Below are 12,892 nucleotides of genomic sequence, written 5' to 3'. Positions count from 1 at the left end.
GTGGGGGGGAGGGGGTATGTAAGAGGCTAGCAAACTCCCCCCCCCCCTCCCCCCCCCACCCCCGTAAACCATGGCCGACATGCTGTACACCAACCCACCCCGCAGCACCCTAGGGGCAAATTAACCTCTCATGGGGTGGAGGTTCCATTCTTTTTAACTGCTGGCCGATCGCAAGGTGTCAGTGGCAGCTGCTGTGACTGCAGGTGAGAATGGAGCCCAAGGTCTCAGACCCCTGAAGCAGTTAGTCCAGGGTCTTGGGCCTGGGGGTTAGGGGATGTTCTTGAGGGGCAGTTGGGGGAAGCTGTTGTTTTAAAGGAGCGAGCAGATAGGAAGGAAGGGCCGGGGGGGCGGGGTGGGGGGGGTGGTGGGGGGGTGGGGGGTGGTGGGGGGGTGGGGGGGTGGGGGGGTGGGGGGGTTGGGGGGGGTTGGGGGGGGTTGGGGGTGTGGGGGGCGGTGGGGGGGGGTGTGGGGGGGGGTGGGGGGGTGGGGGGGCGGTGGGGGGGGTGGGGGGGTGGGGGGGTGGGGGGGGCGGTGGGGTGGGGGGTGTGGGGGGGGGAGTTCAGCCTTAGGAGGCCACCCTCAAAGAGCAACCCACCCTGCCTTCCCGCCCTTTAACCATTTCAGGTTAAAAATCAAGCTTGGAGCCCACTCAGCCACCATGTTAGGGGGGTGAGCTTGGTGATGGGCAGGAAGGTGGTGAGAAACACACCCACCAAAGGCATTTAAAATTCAGCCTGTTCCACTTCTTAATGGGAAGCTGTGAATAACAGGAGGCTGCTGCTGAACGCTCTGGCTGCAATTTTAAACCAGGAATATTAGGGTAGGATGAAGACTGCAGTGTGATAGATGCAGCAATCAAGATGGCAGGAAGAAAGACAACATGGTTCCATGGGAAGACACAAAACCCTGAAGGGAAACACTCGGAAGGGATTGGGTGCAGCTGTCCTTGGAGGTCGATTCCTATGGATTCAAGGCTCAAGAACCAGAAGTTATTGAATTAAGGTGATTGGCAAAAGGAACAAGGATCACATGAAGAAACATTGTTCTTTGCAGCGAGTGGTTCAGATCAGGGTTGCACTGCCTGAAAGTGTGGTGAAGGCAGATTCAATCGAGCCTTTCAAAAGAGTATTGGGTAATTATCTGAACACTAAAAATTTGAAGGACTGCAGGGAAAAAGCAGAGAAGTGGGACTTGGCATGGAGAACTGGCACAGGCATGAAGTTTAATGTTGGTGCTGTAACTACTATCCGAGTCTGAGACCTGGCTTCAGTATCACAAGAAATCTAATCACCTCACATGGGTGGGCACTGTCAGTGAAAGCATCACCTCATGACATCTCAGACAAATCCCTGTCCCGCGACTCCCAAACCTCCTCCTGCACTCCTCCATCTCTCAGCCATCAGCAGCCACTGGCACTCAGGATGCAGGCATAACATTCAGATTCTCCCTCTCCCCCTCACCCTCAAACCTTCAGCAGTGCTGCCAGCCTCATATCCACTTCTCGCTTCTTCCACATACCTCCAACTATGGCAGAAACATCAGCCAAACACAATTGCTGGCAACTTCCCTCTGGCAGGGCAGGCTGGCACGCAATAGAAAGAAGCAGAGGAGCAGGAGCAGGGGACCAGGGCATCAGGATCTCCCAAATCCTATGGAGGAGATGATTCTTTGCATTGTGCGGCTAGATGTGATGGAATCTGTGATATCCTCCATCTCTGAGAAAACCATAGTTGACGCTATCCTGCCTTACGCCCCTTGAGTCTCGGATTACTCTCATCTTGCAATCTGATGTGCACAAGCTGTTTCCCACCCCCTCTCGCTTACCCTCGCACCAACCTTCCCCTTTTGAGTTCCTGCTTTCAGGCACTAAAGAGCTGTTACCTGCCCAGCCATAGCAGCCCCAAAAGGAAGAGAGAGAACAACAGCACAACACTAATGAAGAGGCCCCATCACTTGATCTGATAACCAGGCACCAACATAGATATTGGTACCATATGAGCTCGGAAAGAGTTGAGCTCAACAAGTGGTGGGTCACTGGGCATTAGTGGGCTGCAGCAAGGCCTGGGATAATGGATTGTTCATTTGGCAGTTCAGAGGGCAAGGCTGCAGAATAGTTCTACTGTAGGGAAGGCAGATGATTACCTCAATGTTGTGACATATAGGAGAAGACTGAGGGACATTGCACAGCAAGATGCATTAGTAGGCCTGCCATTCAGCTTCCTGTCACTGTCGAGGAGTGCGGAACAATCCAGCTCCAAGTTGGCAGAGGACATTGCATAGAGCTTGCTCACTCTGTATTGTCCTGGAGATCCAAGGCAGCTGTAACCCCAATGCAGTGTGGACATACAATCTACGCCTCTGCCCTTATGTTGAGGATGTAGCAACACTCCATTCTAAATCCAGAATCTCATCATAAAACCTCCAAGTATATTCCAGAATACTTTGCAATGACAAAAGATTTTCAAAACCATCTTACCTCCGAGTTGAGCGCCTGGTCCTTTACGTAACACCAGTGCTGGACCCTCTTGCAGCAGAACACTTGAGGTGGGTTGGGAGCAGAAAATCAAGCAAGTTCCTGGCTCTGCAAGCTCAACTCAGGGGAAAAATTCCCCCGGTGTTGTGATTTTGGTTCTAGGGGTGTGGGATGTAATGGGAATCGGGCCTGCTGACCCTGGAAGCAGTGTAGAGACAGACAGGCCTCCATGGGTTTAAAAAGCAGGCTGGTAAGGAGGTCCACTTGTGAGCCAGGAAGTTGATGTTCTTGTCACTATGCTTGGAGAAGACATTATTGAGCCATTGAGTGTAAACCCTCAATGTTGTCCAACTGATGGATGGCCCTTCATGGGCTTTCCATAGGAAAAACATGATCATTAAAATTGTAGTGAAGGAGTACACTCAACCACTTTAAACATGGAGAAGGGTCACCAGACACAGCCACAGAGATGGCATCATCTTGGCACCATTAGCTTCTAACCATTTTCTGCATTAATGCAGATTATATGATGTTTCATACACACTACATTAGCCACGATCCTTTGCCCATCCATCTACCCTCTTGCCACCCATCCATCAGGGTTCATCCATTCAGTTGACCCTTAACCAGGTCCCTCACAGCTGCACACTGTTATGGCACAACACTGTGGCTCAGAGTATAGAGTATAGCCAGTGACTGGGAGCACAGCATGCCATCTGGGAATGACAGTGTCAAATCCATGGTATTGTACATTTATGCAGAGCCATTTTCCCCCACCCACACTGTGCTCATTGACAAGGTAGAGAAAATAGTTTGTAGTGTAACCATCCAAATGTGTTTGGGATCATTGTGAGCTGTATGCCTCACAACCCTTTTTGTTTTAAATTTGTATTTCCAGAATGTCACAGAGCTGTGAGGGCAGAAGGTTCAATGATCCAATTTAGTGACCAGGACCTTGAGATCCTGGTAGAGGAGGTGCAGAGGAAGAGGGACATCTTATATCCAGTTGGCCAGTGCAATCTTTCCTCGACCAGAAAGAAGGCATGGACAGAAATCCCAGCAGTGGTTTGCTCCACAGGCAAATATAGGCAGTCATGGATACTGAGCTGAAAAGGTTCTCGGATCAGCTACATTCTGGTAAAGAGAGTTGTTCAGCCCAAGTACAAAGGTCCAAATGAAGGTTCATATCTGAATGCTATAGCAAAGGAGTGAGACCAAGCACATATAGCACGAAGATTTGTATATCCAAGTTGCTCTTGTCGGTGTTCACAGCACAGATGTGAATGCGCACTGTGATGCACAAGCACACTCGAGATTTCTCCCGGCTGCACTATACAACAGGCGAACACAACTTCACATTGCACTTATGTGCAACCATTTAGACCCTGACCATGTTGAAGGATGAGAACATCAGAGGGGCATTCACTCTTAAAGTGAAAAACAAATATGAATGTCTCAGGACTGAGGGAACAGAATAAGCTGAAATGGAAAGGAAATGGAAAACATGAAAGGGAGTATACAAAATACTGCAAAGGAAATATTACCAAAATGGAAAAGAAAAAAAGACAATAAGTGGATAACAGATGAGATATCAGCAATGGTGTTAGAAAGGAAAAAATAAAAAGAACATACCTGAGTGTGATAAAATTGAGAAGATGACAAAGAATGAAGATTGAAGAGAAATGATATAATGTGATGTGAGTTGAAGTATTAGAACTGGGGGAAATCACAGAGTGAGTGTCATGCACAAGAAGGGGGAATGCTTTGACAAATAGAAAGAAAGGAATAACAGACAGTGGGCGCATTAATGACAAAGATGATAAAATATCATTTGAAAGAACTGCAGGAGAAAATATATGGACAGAGATATAAGTGAATTGTATGATGATCCAAATCAATGCCTCAAGATATAGAGGCAAATGAAGCACACAACATTATAGTATCAGAGATAAAGTATGCTTTGAAATACCGAGGCATGGTACATTGGGGAAACCATGCAGACGCTACGACAACGGATGAATGAACACTGCTCGACAATCACCAGGCAAGAGTGTTCTCTTCCTGTTGGGGAGCACTTCAACGGTCACGGGCATTCGGCCTCTGATCTTCGGGTAAGCATTCTCCAAGGCGGCCTTCACGACACACGACAGCACAGAGTTGCTGAGCAGAGACTGATAGCCACGTTCCGCACACATGAGGACGGCCTCAACCGGGATCTTGGGTTCATGTCACACTATCTGTAGCCCCCACGACTTGCCTGGGCTTGCAAAATCTCACTGACTGTCCTGGCTGGAGACAATACACATCTCTTTAACCTGTGCTTAACCCTCCCTCCACTCACATTGTCTGTACCTTTCTGACTTGATTACCTGTAAAGACTCGCATTCCAACCATTATTTTGTAAATAGAGTTTGTGTCTTTATATGCCCTGTTTGTGAACAGAATTTCCACTTATCTGAGGGAGGGGCAGCGCTCTGAAAGCTAGTGGCTTGTGCTACCAAATAAACCTGTTGGACTTTAACCTGATGTTGTGAGACTTCTCACTGTGTTTACCCTAGTCCAACGCCGGCATCTCCACATTATGGCGTTACACAGGCTGCTATTTGGCTGTCAGTTTGTTTTCTGGACAGTCTACATATCCTTCAACGTAAGGTGGTGCTGTGAGTTTGAATCTATGTGCAAACCACGGGGGCGATTCTCCCAGCGCTGCGACCGGGGAAATAAACAGATCCGTTTAGTGGGCTCCCCGCTGGGTACCACAGCCTCCGTGAGTCTCCAGCCACCAGATTTCCAGCATCGTCAGCTCCACATCGATTATTTAAATCACGGGGAATACGACAGCTCCCCACTAACTTCAAGGGACAAAGTGGCAATGCTCAGGCCACCTTGGCACGGCCCACTTGGCATTGGGCAGTTCCAAGGGGGCAGGGCTGGAGGGGACAGGGCCTAATGGGGGCAGGGCCTTTCGGGGCAATTGGTGGGGGTGGGGTGGTTCCGCTGTCACTCTGCAGTTGGGATCGGTGGGGGAGGAAGGGAAGGGGCTGATCAGGGCTGGCCATTGGGGTCAGGGGAGGATTGGGGCTGCAGGTGGGAGGGGTGGGATTGGGAGCTCGGGACTGGTGAGAGGGATCGAGGCTGCAAGTGGGGGAGGGGGGAATCAGGAGGTCGGGACTACGGGAGGGGCGGGGGGGCGATAATCAAGGGGGGGTCGGGGCTGGCCCGGAGATATCGGGAAGGACAGCGATCGGGGAGAATTGGTGGGGCAGTCATGAGGGGTTGCTGTGCTGGCCAGCGATCAAGGTGGCCAGTGATCGGGAGGCCGGCAGTGCTGGGCCACTGAGCATGCGCCGATCTCCGCTATGACAGATCGGCACATGCGCAGTGGCCCGCTCAGCGCTATGTTGCCGGCCTCTCCAGTGGGAAGAGGCCCCCGTCCACTGATTTTTGCTTAAACCATGCTTGTGCACTCTGCAGTACACAGAGTGTGGGAGATTCATTTTGAAAATCCCGCTGAAGAAACAGTGGGATTTACTCCAGTTTTTACGCAAATTCGGCACTTAGAATTTTTGTGGGAGAATCCCGGCCCTCATCTTTTCTTTTTGTTAAAACCCACAACCCCTAACGTAGTCGGAATGTTCCATATTTCCCACTCCGTCCCTTTTGAAAATCGGATCGAACTGAAGCTAGCTGCAGTTTTATATGTGCAGCTGCTTCTATGAACTGAGCATGTGCGTGTCCAAAGTCTAACCAGCACCTGGATCCCTCACTGCGAAAGTAGTGGGTGCCGGATTCAGGGGTGGCACTTCCGGATTCGGGCCTCTGGCACCACCATTTGGCTAAGCCGGAGAGACTCTTCATCTTTATGGAAAGCCAGGCCTTGGTCTTTTGAGGTGTAAATCCGTTGAAAGGACTGGTAAATTTGGAAAAGGTGCGGAAGGGCCAGATAATGCCAGGATAATAAGCGTCTTGATTTTTTACTGTGGGACAGCTCACACAAGCGCCCTTTACAAGGTGGTGCACCACGCCAGGAGCGGTTGGCAGTGCAGCGCACAGCCCCAGGAGGGTGTGAGGCTCCAGTAGCACTTCCTCCAACAGTACTACTGATCCAAATTTCATATCCACCACAGTTCAGTAACGTAAGTATAAGACTTTCTCAAAAAATGCATTTTGTGCTTTCCTGGAAAAATGTAACCTTGTCTGAATTAATCCGCTACCTGGGTATTTTTAAGCTAGCAACATGCTAAATTGTATTTACTCTAAAAAAAATTGAAACATTCCAAAATATATTTGGTGCAAGATAATAAACTAGTGTGTGAAATACCACATAGTTGTCATGGTTTTTGGTATTGTACACATTTCCTAAACTGTGTTTTTCCACATACATTTTTAAGAGTTGAATTTTGGTTGTGTGGGAGTTGTTCAGCTATTATTTCAAGAACATCACGTGCTCCAAGCTGCTCTTCAGCAGCGTTCAATGTTATCTTCCCACTCAGTGGGGAATATGCTGTTAGCCAGGAGAATATTATGCTGCAATGGAAGTGTAGCTGGTGATGCGCACTATTGTGGGCTGCAAGCAGGCAGCAAGCAGATGGCGTGATTGGCAAAGCTGCAGGAATTACCCACATTGTGGAGATTTCAGGAAACATAAGACAGCTGTCTGTCACTGGAGTTAATCCTTGCAGCCCTGGGTCACTGCCTGCGTGGAATTTGCACATTCTCCCCGTGCCTGTGTGGGTTTCTGCCGGGTGCTCCGGTTTCCTCTCACACTCCAAAGATGTGCAGGTTAGGTGGATTGGCCATGCTAAGTTGCCCCTTGGTGTCCAAAGATGTGTAGGTTGGGGGGATTAGTAGGGTAGATGCGTGGGGTCACGGGTATAGGGCAGCAGGTGGGCCTGGGTGGGATGCTCTGTTGGAGAGTTGGTGTAGACTCGGTGGGCCGAATGGCCTCCTTCTGCACAGTAAGGATCCTATCATTCTATGATCATTGTAAGCTACACCATAGAGAAGTTCTCCAGATTAGCTAAGAACCGGTGCTAAATTAAAATGAAACAGTCAGCTATGAGAATCAAATATCAATCTGTTGTGTTTACTCGTTCTTATTCATCTACTGTATGGATCTGCACTTAGAGAGTGGAAGACGAACAAATAGACTTTTTGATGCCTATCTTCATTACCCAAGACACTTATGTCAGTGTGCTTATTTGAGTGCCGTTTGTCTAAATGCACTTTTTACACATGATGTGTGGCTCCAATGGACATGTACCACCAGCAACAATGTTTTAATACAAACCAGCCAATTCCCAGGAACGGAGCAACATTTTTGTGGACCCAGTAAATTGTTGTAAATATTGCTCTGATGACCAAGCCATCATTAAACATAAAGGGAGACTGACTGGTACGTGGAAGTGGCCAGTTTGCATTTATAGACTATTCTCTGAGGATAACGTAGATAAAGATAGAAAGTGCTGCAGTCTGAATCTGCCCAAAATCATTTTCAGTTCTTCATTTCTAACTAAAGTCTAACAGTTTACATTGTTGCAGCAGCTTGAAAAGTATCGGTAAAGTAAGAAAATTAAATTAATTGATGCATTACAATTTGATAATCCTAATATTTATCTGGTGACAATTAGTCAATCTCAATCCATAGAATGATAAATGTAGCTGGTATGTGAAATTAACAGGTCTCACCATACTGGAGAGGGGGAGGATATTCTTCGGAACTGATTAAATCTTACAATTGTGCAAGCCAAGTGAATTGAAGATATGCACATTACCTGTATTATGAGTGCATTTGATGCTGATCGTAGGAACAAACAGCAGGGGAAAATTAATTCCTCAGTATTGAAATTGTTAATGAATATACAGTCAATATCCCCAAAACATTTTGAACCTATTATCCATTCAGACTAGTATCTGGTTCAAGTGAATGTGTTACATAGACACAAAATGGTCAGTCAGCATCTGTGGGCGAGAAGAGGAAAAGGGAGGAAGATTTTTGTTCAACTGAAAAATAAGAGGGGACATTAATACATTAAGTCAGACAAAGAAAGGAGGCACATAATACATATTTTTAAAGAAGACCAGTGGGATTCTCCTAAAAACATTCTAAGTGCCGAATTGGCGTAAAAACCGGAGTAAATCCCATTGGTTTTTTCAGCTGGATTTTCAAAATGAACCCCTCACACTGTGCGTCACAGAGTGCCCTAGCGTGAACCACGATAAAAATCAGGGGGCAGGGCCTATTCCCACTGGCGGGGCTGGCAGCATAGCGCTGAGCGGGCCACTGCGCATATGCTGATCTGTCAGCCCCGAGATCGGCGCATGTGCAGTAGCCCCGCACTGCTGGCCGCCTGATCATTGGCCAGCCCAATCACTGGCTAGCCCTGCAACCCCGCATCGCTGCCCCTCCAATCCCTCCCTCTTGGACCAGACTCCTGGCCGCAGCAGACTGGGAGAATCGCCCCCAACAACGTCAGAGAGGAATTATGAGTGGGCAATTGGTCAGGTAATGTCTTTTCAAGATTCCTTGCTCCATGGAATGTAAGAGGTCAAATTTTAGTCTGGCTATTGAAACATGTTTCATTTTGCGAAAGGATAAACTTAGCAGTTTTTCAGACAAAATCTGATTTTCCTCCACATTCTTGAACACGCCCTGTTCTTGTTTGCCATTTTCTCAGGTTGGAAATGCCACCTGTACAAAATGGACATCCGCCTCTGCTGACATCTGGTTTCCGAATATAAGGGGGGGGGGGGGGTGAAAATTGCAATTCCTAAGCCCCACCATTTTGTTTGGGACCCACGCTTTAGCAAACCAAATGAAAGTACACCTGCTCTGTTGGCTGATCTGTGGGTGCTGTGCCATTCGGCGCCCATTCATGGGCAGAGGACAGGAGGAACCCGCCTGCCTCTGCCTCAGATGTGTTCACATCCTGAACTCTAGCCCGAACCCAATCGAGACTCCCACTCTGGATCCAGGATGGAATAGTGGGTGAAGCATTCGTGGTTACAACTCGCGAGTCGCAAAATGGCTCGACTGGTGTTTCGCAACCAAAAGCAAAAACCTGACACAAAATATTAAAATATATTTTCAAGCAATTCACACATTAGGGAGATAAAGTGGCAGAGTTTAACTTTCACCACCAGCTGTGAACCTAGAGCAGTGGATCTACCCATTGATTATATACCCTGACCAATTTTCCTTTCCAATGAGGGCTGTGGTGTATTTCGAGTAATCAATCCACGATTGCCAGGGGTGCTGCTACCAACTTGGACATAGTACAGCAGCATGAGGATATTCCCAAGTGCTGTCCCATTTCACTACAGGAGTAAACCTCAGTAATAGTAATCATAACTTTTGTCTATAATGAATTTCAGCAATGATGAATACTCATCTCTAGCTGTTCGTATGTTCCATGTGTCGGGATATGCTGAAAAAAATGCTCGTTTAGTTAATGGGGCTTCCTCTGTACTTGCTCTTATAAAATTTCACTGGCTTTACGACCCTAGGACTGTCCAGGCCTTTTTCTTCTGTATATGGATCTGATCATATAAATTCACAGTCTAAAGATGTGCAGGTTAGGTGGATTGGCCATGCTAAATTGCCACTTAGTGTCCCAAGATGCTGGGGCTCGGGGGAAGATAAATGCATGAGGTTACGGGGATGGGGTGAGTGGTGGGCCTGAGTGCAGACATAATAGGCCGAATGTCCTTCTCCTGTACTGTAGGGATTCTATGACTCCATGATTAGCTGGCTAAATACGTGGGGTTTTGGGGATAGGGTCTGGGTGAGATGCTCTGTCGGAGAGTCAGTGCGGACTCGATGGGCCGAATGCCCTCCTTCTGCACTGTAGGGATTATATGATTCCATGATTAGCAGGGTTACTACGTAACGTTATGGGGATAGGGTCTGGGTAAGGTGTTCTTTTGGAGAATGGGCTCCTTCTGCACTGTAGGGATTCTATGATTCTATGATGTCCTAAATGTGTACACTTGTCCCCCCCTTCATGCTAATGAAGCTTAAGAAGAAGTCTGGGTGCCTCCAGTGTGCACCCGCTTGTGGCTCGGCCTTCAGACACCTCAGCCCCGCCCTTTGCAGTTCCCCCTCGAAGCCCATCCAATTGAACAACTTCCTCTCCTTCATCAAAATCCTTCAAATACATCTATTTTTGCATCTTTCCTGTTGAAAGTTAATAAAGATTACCAGATGGAAGAGAGGCAAGGTGGAGAGATACTTCTTCATGGTTAAATACTTTCTAAAGCTTTTGAATTGTTGAAAAAATGGATAGAGAGATTTGTTGCCAGAATTCCTTTTATAGATTTGAACGAGCAAATACTGACGAGTCTAGCCCCCCACTAGCGGGAAGCTGGCGGCCCGACCCCACTGGAGTGAAGGGGGGCAAACGAGGCCCCACAGAGGGTCAGACGCCAGGGGGAGGATGCCCCCTGGGCATTGCCACCTTGGCAGTGCCAGCCTGGGTCCCCTGGCACTGCCCAAGGGGCAAAGTGCCAATGCCCAGGGGGCTTATAGATTAAAAAAAGAATTATAATAATTTTCCATTTAATGACATAATCCATTGAATATATTCTGGATGCGCAACACATCAATGAAACATGATTCAACACAGCAGCTGTGTTTATTCAGTGAAACTGAATAAGTTAATTTATACACTCCAAAAAGTATATAATGGGACTCTTGAGACATAACAAGAAACTAGTTTCTTTTCCTAGTCAGTATATATTTACTAAAAGTTCTGTTTTACCACAATTGACTGCATTAGATGCTTTCTCTTCTGAGCTGTTCCTGAATAAAATACGGGGTGATTCTCGCAGCTCATTGCGCTGCCTTTGTAGTGCAGCCAGCTGGGAGACTTGAACAGAGGCCGTTTCACGGACTCCCCGCTGGACGCCACAGTCTCTGCGTGCCTCTGGCAGCCGGATTTCTGACGTAGTCAGCTCCGTGCCAGAAATCGGCGCGGAGCTGCGTAAATTATGTGAAATCTAATTTAAATATCTTCAGCGGACCCGGGACTGAAATCTCTGGGCCCACTTGCCTCTCCCCCACCTGCCAGGAGTGGTTCACTCCACCGGGGTTTAGTGTAGCTCCCCACTTGTGGGGAGCTGGCAGCCCAACCCCGCTGGAGTGAAGGGGCGGAGGGCAATTGAGGCCCCACAGAGGTGCCCCCTGGGCATTGCCACCTTGGCAGTGTCAGCCTGGGCCCCCAAGGGGCAAAATGCCAATGCCCAGGGGACACCTTGGTACTGCCCACTGGACATAGGGCAGTGCCAAGAAGGCAGGACTGATGGGGGGGGGGGGGGGCATGATGGGGGATGGGTGTCTGGGGGGGAGATTGGTGGGAGTGGGGGGGAGGGGTCTTGCTGCCACTCTGCATTTGGGCTGAGTGACAGATGGAGGGAGGCCAGCAATTGGGGGTGGGGGGGGGGGGTGTGGTGTGTGCCTGCTGGGGGTGGTCAGGGGGGATTAGGAGATTGTGGCTGTGGGGAGGCGGGAGGGACATTGAGGTGGGCTAGGGGCGGGGGGGGGTGGAAGCTGGCTTGGGCACGTTCAGGGGGCCAGCGATCGGGCCGGCGGGGGGGCGGGGGGGGGAGTGGGGGTTGCACAGCTGGCGATACAGGGGTCACGGGGCTGGCTAGCGATTGGGAGGCCGACAGTGCGGGGCCCCACTGCACATGCACTGATTTTGACGCTGACAGATCGGGCATGTGCACAGTGGCCCGCTCAGCGCTATGCTGCCGGCCCCTCCAGTGGGAATAGGCCCTGCCCACTGATATTTGGATTGATTTACACTAGTGCACTCTGCAGTACACAGTGTCTGGGAAATTCATTTTGAAGCTCCCGCTGATTTACTCCAGTTTTTACGCGAATTCGACACTTAGAATCTTTTTGGGAGCATCGCCCCCCCTAATGTTACTGCTGTTCACCCTATTTACTAATGTAAATTTCAACAATATTACAAGAGAAGAATATATCTCCAAAATGCTTAAAGTCATCTATTCATTCAAACCTTTGAAACAGAAAGTGGGATAAATGGGTCTTTTTTGGGTTGGCAGGATTTGACAAGTGGTGTGCCACATGGACCAGTGCTGGGACCTCAACTATTTACAACTTATACCAATGACTCAGACGAAGGGACCAAAAGCATGGTAGGTAAATTTGCTGATGACAGTAAGAGAGGTAGGAAGGTAAGTTTTAAAGAGGACATAAGAAACCTGCAAAGGGACATCGATAGGTTAAGTGAGTGGAAGAAAATTCGCAGACAGAGTAAAATGTGAGAAAATGTGAACTTGTCCACGTTGGCTGGAAGAATAGGAAAGCAGCATATCTTTACATGATGAGAGATCACAGAACTCGGAGATACAGAGGGATCTGGGTGTCCTGGTACATGAATCAAGAAATGTTAG

Source organism: Mustelus asterias, chromosome 17 (genome assembly GCF_964213995.1).
Source record: "Mustelus asterias chromosome 17, sMusAst1.hap1.1, whole genome shotgun sequence".
Lineage (NCBI taxonomy): Eukaryota > Metazoa > Chordata > Chondrichthyes > Carcharhiniformes > Triakidae > Mustelus > Mustelus asterias.
The sequence above is the reverse complement of the archived record's forward strand: the minus strand, read 5'-3'. Positions refer to the sequence as shown.